The following is an 11,616-nucleotide window of genomic DNA, read 5'->3' as shown; positions in this document are numbered from 1 at the left end:
GTCAGATGGAGACCAACCTGAGTCATGTTAGAGATTTATCCTGGAGAGGAAACATGGGCGTGAGACGTGGGACCCTGGCTGGTGACCAGGCAGCAGAGACGGACACATGGGAATATTTGAACTTTAATCATTAGGAATCATTAGAGAGCGGAGCAGCAGGTGGAGGCAATGAGCTCTGACCAGGAAACATCAACATGGACGGAGTGAACGTGCAGATAAAGGAAGGAAGGAAGGAAGGAAGGAAGGATTACCTCATCTGACACTCGGCTTTTATTTTGTTAAATTTCGTTGCGTTGACCTTTGACTTTAATCAGATGATGCTTCGTATCAACAAACGATTAGTTAGAGTGATTTATAAAATACAACAGTCGCTGTTGGATGGATGTTTTCAGAAAACATTTAAAACGCATGATCTGAATAAAGTATACGCGGATCAGCCACAACATTATGACCACCGACAGGAGGAGAAAATTAACGTCTCGATTCAAGTTCTGCTGGGAAACTTTTGGACCTGGTATTTAATTAATGTGGATGTTAATTAGACATGTAGCCCCCACCTACACCAGATCAGACCCCCCCACCCCACCCCCACCCACACCCTATAGTAATGACACTTTAAATATGAGATTAAATTACATTTAGTCAAGTCTTAAATCCTCCATACGTCCATTTATTACCACTTCATCGGCCTATTATGTTTCTGTTCCTCATTATTAGTGGAGAACGCCCCAGTTATGTCATAAGACAGTAAATGTTGTTATGTTGAAAGTATTTCTGTGTCTCTGATTTGTCTTATTTGTCTTGTAGGTCTTAAATTTAAACCATTGTCGTCTTAAAAAGTCTTAACTTCCTGAGACCTGAGCTGTTTTTTGCTCTACGTGTTTCATTTCTCCATTTTTCATATTTGTGATTAGTAGGAACTATGAAAATTAAGCATCAACAGGAAGTTGTTTTAGGAAGAACATACGTCCTCGTGTGTGGCCACGGGGATTATTTCATTCAATATTATAACAAAGAACAAAATGTAACTATTTCATGTCCGAACATGACGGTGCAAAAGCAAAACTGCAATGCGAGGCCAGGCTGATTAGAGATGTGAGCATCCACTCGTACATCAAAACATCTGCTGCCTCCAAAAACCCTCTCGACCAAACCCCAGTGATAGACCTGCTGCTAACACACACACACACACACACACACACACACACACACACACACACACACACACATACCTACATGCCTACATGCACACACGCACATGCATGTCAATAGTCCCACACTTTATAAATAGCGTGAGCTTTTAATATGCTCATGTGTCCAGTGGATAACGTCAGCGCTTTGGGAGAGAGGCTCAAGGAGTGTTTCATTATAAACCTGTACCATTAAAAGCTGCTGGCTGGGTCTGGCTTTTGGCTCTCACGTCCCCCTCTCAAAGTTTTTTACGAGGCCAGTTATGATCCCAAATCGATGCAGGAAACTGAGATGCGGGAGTTGGCCGAGGTAAGCGGGGGCCGTGACCTCGGGAATAAAAGGTAGTGCCGGTGATTGTGCGGCTGTTTGCACCGTCGCGTGTTACGTTCTTTAAGGCTTAGTCGTCTGCGTGTAGTAGAAATAAAAAAGAGAAAATGGCATCTGAGTCAAAGTTTGCTCTTATTAGAGTTGTAAAAACAGCCTCTATGTGTGTACAATTATAGAAATACAGCAGTAAAATAATGAATCCAGAAAAAGATTTAGTGCCTTGAGTGGAAAGTTGGTGCATCGATGAACAAAATGCAACAAAGATTAATGGAAATAGACAAAAATCTACATAAAACAGGATAAAATCAGAGCTTTGAGTTGTGTTTGAGTAAATGCTGCATGATGCAATATGTCATTTCTCCTGGTTTCATTGATAAAAGTCATTATAGGATTCAACCAACACATTTACAACGTGTTCTTGTTTTTAACTGTGTTCCAACTTTGATTCCTCCAGAACTAAACCACTTAGAGAGATTCTGATTTGTGTGATAGAAACTTCAGAGTCTGGTCTTTAAAACGAGACCAAGACCATGAGTGAGCTCCAACATGTTCATCAACAGCTTTCGGTTACTTTGGCTACGTCCTAAATAGGAGGGTTTTGTTGGAAAAAACCTGAAATGATAAGAAGTTAAAAGACGAAACCTTTAGTTGTGTATTTGGTCCAGATCCTGATAAACATACTCCAACTTCACTTCCCCAAAAACGTAACGACGCATCACGGCTACGCTGAATCCAAGAGCTGTGATTGGTTCTCTTGGTGGCAGCGTGTTTCCTCGTTGGTATCTCCAGCTGCTTCTCCAACTCTGCAATTTTCAAATTCATATTTTTTTTTGATCAGTAAAGGATTGTTTAGGAGGTTTAGAGACACAGACATTTGTACGACTTGAGTTCAGCAAAATTTCTGCGAAAGTTTCAGTCGTCATTGTTGAAAGTGAAGCAGGAAGTAGAAACAAACATTAACCCAACTGGTAAAAAAGACACAGCACCACCTAGTGTTTGGGGGGAGATGTTACAGAGTGAACCAGACTGATGAATAATGCATCTATGTCCTACAGTACCATAAATGAGCCTTTATATATGTGCAGTATTAAACGTATGAGAACCAACAACAGACATTAAACCTCAAACTGAATGAAAAGTCAAAAGACAAAGGAAGACGAAAGTTCTCAGTCATAATGTATCGTGTCCGTATGTTACGTACGTTACTGGATTCATATAATTTTTCTTCTTAAATCTTTTTGCGGCTTCTATACAAATGAATGGATTGAACCCGAATTATTGTGTCATTTTATTATGTATTAACCCTCTAGAAAGACACATATCGCCACCTAGTGTGGAGGAGGACGACATGTTCCCGCCAGTTGTTCGTTGCAACTTTTCAGAAAGTTGAATTTTGATCATAGGTCCATTAAACTGTGCATGGAAACGTTTTACCGTGACGGAAGCTGCATAAATATCAGATTCTTCAACATAATTTGCAGCCACAGGACTCGTTAGTCAGCTGAGATCAAACTCTCTGGGTCTTATCCAATCACATGACACACACTCTGATACTGAAATAACATCTCACCACATCAAATACTGTTCTAGTCTCGTTTCATTTATTATCTTTAGCTCGTTAACGTCTTAGTTAATGAATATTTTTAATTTTCATTAAAAAAATTAGCATCAATTTTATTTTTGTCCTGATTCAAACCCCAGAGTGGCTCTTTAACCCAGAGTGGACTCTTTAAACGAGGTGACGTAACGAGGTCAGAGGTCGTCGGGGTTAATTGAAGCATGCAGGTGCTTCGTGGAGGAAGTGAAGAGGGGGAAAAGCAGAGAGAACCACAATCACGCAAAGCCGAGTGTGGTTTCCAGCTTCTCGCCAAGACCTCTCACTCTCTGCATCCCAGACTTTCTCCCTGATCCAATCCCCCTGTCATCTGCCTCCCCCGCTACTCCCTCCCCCCGACTCCCCCAACTCTCGACCGCACACAAATGGTTTGAATAAGAGGTCTGCATGACTGGGCTGCGGCTACAGACAAAATCCTGCAGAGTGATAGTTTACTTAGCCTAAATACCCCCGATTAGACAAATTGAAACATTGTTGTTATGCGGTGGAAACTCAAAGACCCGTTGGCCGAGCGCGTTCAACCCGGTCCGGAAAAAAAAAAAAGAAAGGTCTGCGGACTTTCGTCATGTGAAGGAAGCCACAAGATCTGGTGGAAAAAAAAAAAAAAAAAAACAGCTGCAACAAAATCAAGTAAAAATCCACAAACAAAAACTGTTAAACAGAAAATGAACGCTGTCAAATAGAGATGATTCACAAAGGAGGCAGCACACGCGACTCAGGCTTCTGTGACTACTGAAAAACATGTCCGACCACAAACTGACTTCACCAAACGTCACTTTTTCCTCTCATTTCAGAGGACGCAAACAACCGATCGCAAACAACAACCCCGTCTAGGAAACACGCAGATCGATCCGCGGCTAATGGAGGCGTCAACACACGCTTTAAACGTCTCAAACTTCCCACGGTGTTTAAAGTCAGCCAACTGTCATCCCATTAAAAGCTCCGATTTGCAAGGCCATGGAGACCCCCTTCCCCTTTTCTGCTTCTTCTTGGAGCTACTTAAATATTACACACATGCACGGCACATGCACACGGTTTGGTAATAATACACCAAAATGATTCTACCAGACGGCAGCTCAACAGCGGTGGAGACTCATAAAAAAAAAAAGAAAGAAAGAAAGAAGCGGTAGCGGAGTCCGTCTGGCCGGGCAGTCTGGTGTCAACGCTCAGCAGCTGGACTCAGCGGCCGGAAAATACAGGCGCTCTGCAACCGGAGGAATCTGCATCAGCAACATCTGTCCAGCAATGAAACTCTACTCCAGGCAATTAAACCGTCGACCCGTCAAGAAACGCCCACAAATACTGAGAATTAGCCAAATACGAGCACATTTTAACATAATTAACATCCCAGAGGACGAACCAGGCTAATTTCTAGCTTGACTTTTCTTCTTCTAGTGACTCGAGGGCTTAGGTCTTCATCAGGGGGACCACGACCCCTAGGGGTCCACAGAGGTACTGCAGGGTGGATTCAACATTTGGTTTGGTTGATTAAACATTTTTTATACATTTTTTTAAAAAAAACTTTTCCCCCACGAATTTAAATTTCTTTAAATACACATTAACATGAATCCAACACATTTTACAGGACTCCATCCAGGTGCATGAACTCACTAACTGCTGGGTTTCTCCACAGGGAAATGCAATATATGGCCATATATGGATATGCATATATGGCTTTGAATACACACACACACTCATAATATCCTCAATAACACAAGCACAAAAACAAACTAAATAACATTTTATGCACAAAGCGTGTAATGGGCTGATTTTAGTGCTGAACACTAAAAATTTTCTCATAAATAAAAGCTTAATGTTTCAGAATGAATGATTTTATTGTGTCATGGCTGAGAGATTTAAAAAAATAGTTAAAATGGAAGTCAATGGGGCACTTTTGTGGGAAATGTTAAATATGATGCTATGCTATATCTTATATAACCTTGGTCATACCCAACACTGATCTGAAAAAAAAAATAAAGAAAAAAAAAATTTGAAAAAAATGCACCGGTCACACAACATTAGTTTTATTGAAAATAGTAAATTTTTCCAGATTTTTTTTTTTTTTTTTTTTGTGCTTAAGTGGTTTAAGAGATTTATGCAGAAAAAATATTAATCAGTTAAGTTTTTACATCAGTTTTTGCATATGGACGTGTGTAGAGAAATTTGTGTAGAGAAAGAAAAAATGTGCCATATGCACTAACACAACTAAAATTTTGCCCAAATTAACAAAAATGTCTCAAAGGAAAAAGACTCAGATCTCCTCCTCATGATAGTTTTTTTTATTTTTCATAATCCTCAGAAGGACCTGCTGGACTGTGCTTTTAGTTCAGAGCGGATTAGCTACAGTAGCATTAGCATCGACTAGCTGCTAGAGTGAACACCGAAGCGTATTTTGGCTCTGCAGATGTTCCTGCATGTTCCTTCCATGTTCTCTGTGAGTGTGAACGTCGAGAAACGAGCTCACGGTGACATAGCGTGAGGAATGCTGCTTGTATCAACAAAGCCGAGGGCCCCTCTTGATTCAGCACAAGTTTCCCCTGCAGAACCAAGAAAAAACACACACATCCGCCCACACATTATGTCACCTCACTCTTCACCCCACTGCCACAGCCGCAGACCTGTGGGTGATATTCGGGCAGTGTGGAATTACGCTGCCCTCGATTTTGGCGTAATTACAGCGCGAGGAAGGTCTCCTCGGAGGGAAGTCTGCTGCATGTGTGGCAGACGGGGTATTTGAGGAAGCGGGGAACGCTGGCCGAGGGAGGGTAATGAACCGAAAGAGCCGTGTCGTGCGAGTGAGCCTTTCCAGGTCTCGATGACAAGAGCGCAGGTGTGGCCTCGCGTCGCCAGCGCTAACAGCAACGAGGCGGCGGCGGCGGCGGGTGGCGTCATCAGGTGGAGGAGATGGAGGCTAAAGGACACTTGGCAGCTGAGCAACGAGAAATGCGAGCAGAGCGAAGCCCTCGGGCTGAGAAAACGCAAGTTCAAAGGACGGATTTTGGAAAATTGAGGCTTAATGACCTCGACTGTGGAGAAAACAGCCTCTCGTCCACAGCGTGTGCAGCTGCAGACGACGAGAAGAGACGACGCAGGAAAGAGAGCAGGGCTGTGCTTCAGGAAATCCTCTTTACATATAGTTTTGTTATAAGCTGAACAAACTCTCTGCGCCGAGGAGCAGCCGCACAGTTTAGGTCTTTTCATTTAGTTTTCATGCAAAACAAATCTTTGAATATTTCTTCTCATAAGCTTCATTCGTTAACGTTGATTAAATGAGAGTTTATCATAAGATGCATCATGTAAAGTGAATCATTCTGCAGTATGATAAGTCAGAAACAGTTCTAACCCGAGGATCTGATCACAAGTGGCCTTTAAATTAAAAGTACAGACATGAACACACCAGCTGGTTTGATTGTTATAGTTCACTGGAAGCAACTGTTTGTGACGTATCTGGATGTTTGGCTCTGAAGACCATTCAGAAGTTGCTTGAGAAATGTCACGTTTTTGAGTTTTCTTTAGTATCAGGTGATCTGATCACAAGTGGCCACTAATTCATTTGCTTTGTGAGAACCGTGCAATTGTTTTAGATGTTTATTAAATATATTTCTTTTCATCTGCGTTTCACTTTCAGAGTCTCAAACATTTGCACAGTTCTTCAAACGAGTCACTCAGAGTGGAAGTGGATGAAAGGCAGAAATGAAGAAGGTAAACACTGAACCACTGTCTACTCTCTCTCTCTAGTGTCCGTCCAGACCTCCATCTTATTATTTCTCAGTCTCATTCATGAAGCCCTTCCTGTGGGTGCAGGATCGGGTTCTGAGAAAGTTCAGAGCAGCCACTCAGAGGACAGCCAGAACCGAGGGAGCAGCGGTACAGCTCCTCGGAGGGGATTTCGTGAGGACTCTGCCCCGTCCCCCTTTTAAAGCAGCGAGACCACAGGACCTGTCTCGGTTCTCCGTTGACGTCAGAGCGGCGTGAGCTGGACCTCAGATATCGGCGGGTGGATCGATCAGTCTCTCCTCGTCTCATTAACGCCGGCCTCGCGTCCAACAGTTTATGATCCACCCCGGCCTGATGATGATGTGCTATCGAGCGTTTGCTTGTATGCACTTATTATATTATTATTGTGTCCATATGGGACCAGACTGACCCCAGTCAAACCATAAAAACACTACGAATACCTTCTGGTCGAGGAGTGACAGGAGGGAACGTTATGGTTTAACACACACACACACACACACACACACACAGACACACACACACACACACACACACACACACACACACACTGGAGTTATTAGGACCTCCTCCCTCTGACTCTACAGCAGAGTTTATGTTTTATCCTGATAAACGACAACAACAAAGGCGTCTACTGTGCTACATCTATTGTGTTCTATCTATTGTGTTCCATCTATTGTGTTCTATGTATTGTGTTCCATCTATTGTGTTGTTGTGCGCAGTGACTGATTTCTGTTGTGTTAATCGATGCTACAGAACGTTCTGGTGTGAAATCCTCACTTCCTGTCGTTACCGGAGGAGGCACAACTTCCTCTTTACCACATCATCATCATTACCTAATGTCTGTGGCCTAATGGGACACTTCCATGCCCCCCCCACCCTCCACCCCCACCCCCCACTCCACTCACAGCCTCTGTAATCATCAGACCTCCAGATGCCGTTGCTCTTAGCTCATGTGACCAGAGAAAACCTTTCCCCCACGTGGGGTGAAACATCAGGATGAACCAAAGCGTCTTCTAAGACTTCTTCTTCTTCTTCTTCTTCTTCTTCCTCCTACTCCTCCATCTTATTCTTCTCCATCTTATCTTATAATTCTTTCTACTCTTCCTCCTTCTTCTACATCATCATCACCACCACCACCGTTCTTCTTCTCCTGTTCTATTTCCTGTAGATGTGAGGCTTCTCTTCGTCTATAAACTTCCACAGTTGTTGTTGACGTTTCCACATAAACCGACTCGTGTATCTGGTCACATCATTTGATTCCGTCTCCATAGAAACGTCTCCTCTATGATCTCATTGATCAGACTCAAAGTAACTTTTTGGTTTCATTATTTACTTTTAAAGGAAAACGACTACATGGCTCCTCCAGGTCACATGAACTCAGTGAACTGGAAGTTTTTCCCATGCAGCAGGTGAATTAATGTTTTCGTTCTTACTCTACCACCTCTATAAAGGCTCCATTATCCCCCCACCACCACCACCACCACCACCACCACCACCACCCAACTTTGTCCCATTCTCAGAGGCCACGATGGAGTGAAGTGGAGTGAAGTGGAGTGGAGGGGGTCTCGGCAGATTTTCCACTGGTTTTTAACGAGAATCGCAGCGAGGGAGGAAATGTGCTGGGTATTTATAGAAAAACGAGAGGAATGCAAGTCCCTTAATTGTGCTTAGTCTATGTCGCCGCTGCAGAACCTGCACGAGGAGAGAGGAGGAGGAAACACATTAGAAACCAGGATGGTAACGTTCACAGGAATTTAGTTCCTGGTTGTCACACGTGTCCCTGAATTCATTTCCTCAGAAACCATGTGAATGTAAATGTAGTCTACGATATAATATGGTTTAAAAAATATATTTTTAATTTCCAGTTGTAATTAATCTTTATTGTTATTATAATTTTTACCATATCACATACACGCACACAGACCTTTTGTATTTTTACTTTTTATATAATTTTATACCGTTTCATTCTGATCCTGCCTCTGTGCACTGATAAAAATATGATGCTCCGTCTACGTAAAGAAAGTAAGGAAACTATTTGCAACATTTTATCCCATAGATCAAACAAGAGTAGTGTTTATTCTATTTACTTTTGATTTCATTTCTTTAATTGCTTTTACAAGTTGACTTTACTCATAAAAGTAAGTTTTTCAACTCACTTTTATGAGTAAAGTCAACTTGTTAAAGTAATATGACATCATCTGCAAAAGTAAATTGACTTGACTTACAGAATTAATGTTGTACCAACAAAGACTACTTTACTACGGGATAAAATGATGAAAAAAGTTCATCTTTATTAAGTTGATGAAGCACCATATTTTCATTAGTGCGATTTACAGTTAAAACCTCTTGCTAACGGCGTTAGCTAACGGCTAACCGGTGTTAGCTCCGTAACCCACCAACCAACTGGCTCCGCAAAAAAGAAACTGGAATAAGTGGAATAAGTGGGAGACTGGACTTTAAGGTAAGAATTAAGTTGGTGTTAGTGATATAGTTGGTTAATTACTTTCAGGTTTTACACTGTTGTTGAAGTGAATAAGTAAAATAACTGGAGACTCTTGATGTAATTTGGAATTAATAACCGCAGAAGACTTTTTATGAGAAGCTAATGTTAGCACGTGGTTTTAAAATACTTGATTCAAATTAAATTTCGAGTTATTGTTTGCAAATGACTGTAATTTAAAGTGAGCAGATGTGTTAAATTCCTTTACATATGTTAGCTTACGGAGCTAACGCAGGTTAGCCGTTAGCTAACGTTAGCTAACGTTAGCAAGGGGTTTTAAGTCGACCATGCACTGATGAAACCACCACTGTTGTTGGTACAACATTAATCCTGAAAATAAAGTCAATTTACTTTTACAAGCTAATTTTACTCCCAAAAGTGAGTTGAAAAACGTACTACGGGATAAAGTGATGCAAAAAGCTGCCTTACCATCCACATAGAATAGAATAGAATAGAAAAATACTTTATTCATCCTCAGGGGGAAAGTTGAGCGTCCAGTAGCTACAAACATACACAGACATCAACATAAAACACCAACAAAATCAACAGAATCAACTGTGGAAAGGAGAAGGAAGAATTGATGTGTACAAGACTGTTTTAACTTGTATTAATGTGTAAAAACTGTGTGCAGTTGTGACCAATTTACAATTTTACATGTCAGTATTTAAGCTATCAGGTGGCTGATGGACACATCTTGGACGTTTTCTAACACTAACATCAAGCTTCATTTCATTTCTTCCTTTATCCTAAATAACTGAACAACCAAATAAACCTGAAGTCCCGTCAGAATAAATGAACGGTTTCATGTGGACCTGCACCAGGACCCTGGACCTCCACATGTTTAGTGGCCTCCTCCCTTTAAAAGAACAAAAGACAGAAAATCTATGGTTTATGCGACAATTTATGAGTGAAATAAATGTTTGGCAGGTAACTTTAATTAGAAACCTGCTTTTTTTTCTTTCTTCTTCAGTCACAAATAAGTCAAATCCAATCACGTTAATCCAGGGAAAGACTCACATCCCCACATTCTCCCGTCGACGTGGAGGTCAGTTAAAACTCTCAAAGCTTTGATCTTGTTGGATATAAAAGGTTCGTCCTCGTCCTCCTGGAGGCAGCGAGCGTCATCCTCTCAGTTCAGCGTCCAGACTCAAACGGGCCGTCCTTCCTCCGGGTCCATGCGTAATGAAGCCTTAATGAAACAGTAAATCACTGCGTGTTTACCTCCTGTTTGTCTTTTGTCATCAGTAAAGCCGCCGCCCCTGCAAGGTGCACCCAGGGACGGAAGGCTTTTCCACTTCAAAGCCGCTCCTCAGCAAAAAACCGCACAACAAGAGTCGCAAAGTGGAATCAGACTCATCTTAAGCCGCTGATTAAATACATTAAACAAGGCTTCATAATCAGCTGAATTAGCCGGGTAATACATCACAGGGATGAGCAGCATGGAAAATGAGCGTAATCCGCTTCAGTGCAACAACACTCCCCAAACACACCAGCGTGGTGCATGTGCTGTCAACGTTATGTCATTTTGCATGCAACCGGCCGCTCGCACATCTGCGAGGCCAAGACTGGTGGCGTAAAAACACCCAAACATCGGGTACTTGACTGTTTGGATTTCTCCGTAATGAGCTATGATGACAGACGGAGCTGCCGAGCACTGCAGGATATTTCATAGCTGCTACGACGGCGGCGGCGGCTCTAATTCTGGGTTGTTGTTAACAGTAGTTCCTCTATTTACGCTGCGGGACACATGCTGGTATTTACCCTCAAACAGACGGCGGAACGGGAAGACCCCGTCACAGACTGGAGCTCACTATTTACCAAACAGCAGCCATACACCTGCTTTTACCCTTAATCTCTCCGGCTGACCTCGGCTCGTCCTCTCGTCTTCCTGTTGTGTTGGACGCTCAGAGTCCGGGTGGGCAGCCTCCCCTCCTCAGAGACCTAGTCATCAACATACAGGAGTAGAGATGAGAGAGACCCGGAGCTGAACTCCAGCTGTCGATGAATGATGCCTCTGACTGTTTCAGGGCGTCGTGACCTAAAACCGTGACGTCTGATGTTGTGATATCAAAGCCTAAAAAGACAAAAGACAAACTGAGAGAGGAGTTTGGATTTGATTATGTGACGGGAAATAAATCTCTCCGCGTCGACTGGGTAATCCTACAACCAACAAGAAACATTTCCAGGATCCGTCCAGTTCCATCGTTTAGAGACACAAAACAAACAGAGTAGTATGAAATCTATC

At 42.3% G+C, this 11,616-nt stretch overlaps 1 long non-coding RNA gene across 2 annotated transcripts; it reads right to left on the bottom strand.

Annotated features, from left to right (window-relative positions):
- Nucleotides 1-9,818: 9,818 nt before the first annotated feature.
- Nucleotides 9,819-11,143, bottom strand: LOC125022766. 2 transcript variants are annotated; one of them, XR_007114480.1, is made up of 2 exons: nucleotides 10,317-11,143; nucleotides 9,819-10,227 (listed from the first exon to the last, which is right to left on the bottom strand). It is a non-coding gene; the product is annotated as an uncharacterized LOC125022766 (long non-coding RNA). The 2 variants fall into 2 exon arrangements; XR_007114479.1 differs by having other exon boundaries at nucleotides 10,389-11,143.
- Between the last annotated feature and the right edge of the window lie 473 nt (nucleotides 11,144-11,616).

The sequence above is a fragment of the Mugil cephalus genome, chromosome 16, assembly GCF_022458985.1.
Source record: "Mugil cephalus isolate CIBA_MC_2020 chromosome 16, CIBA_Mcephalus_1.1, whole genome shotgun sequence".
In the NCBI taxonomy this organism is placed as follows: domain Eukaryota; kingdom Metazoa; phylum Chordata; class Actinopteri; order Mugiliformes; family Mugilidae; genus Mugil; species Mugil cephalus.
The sequence above is the reverse complement of the archived record's forward strand: the minus strand, read 5'-3'. Positions and strand labels throughout refer to the sequence as shown.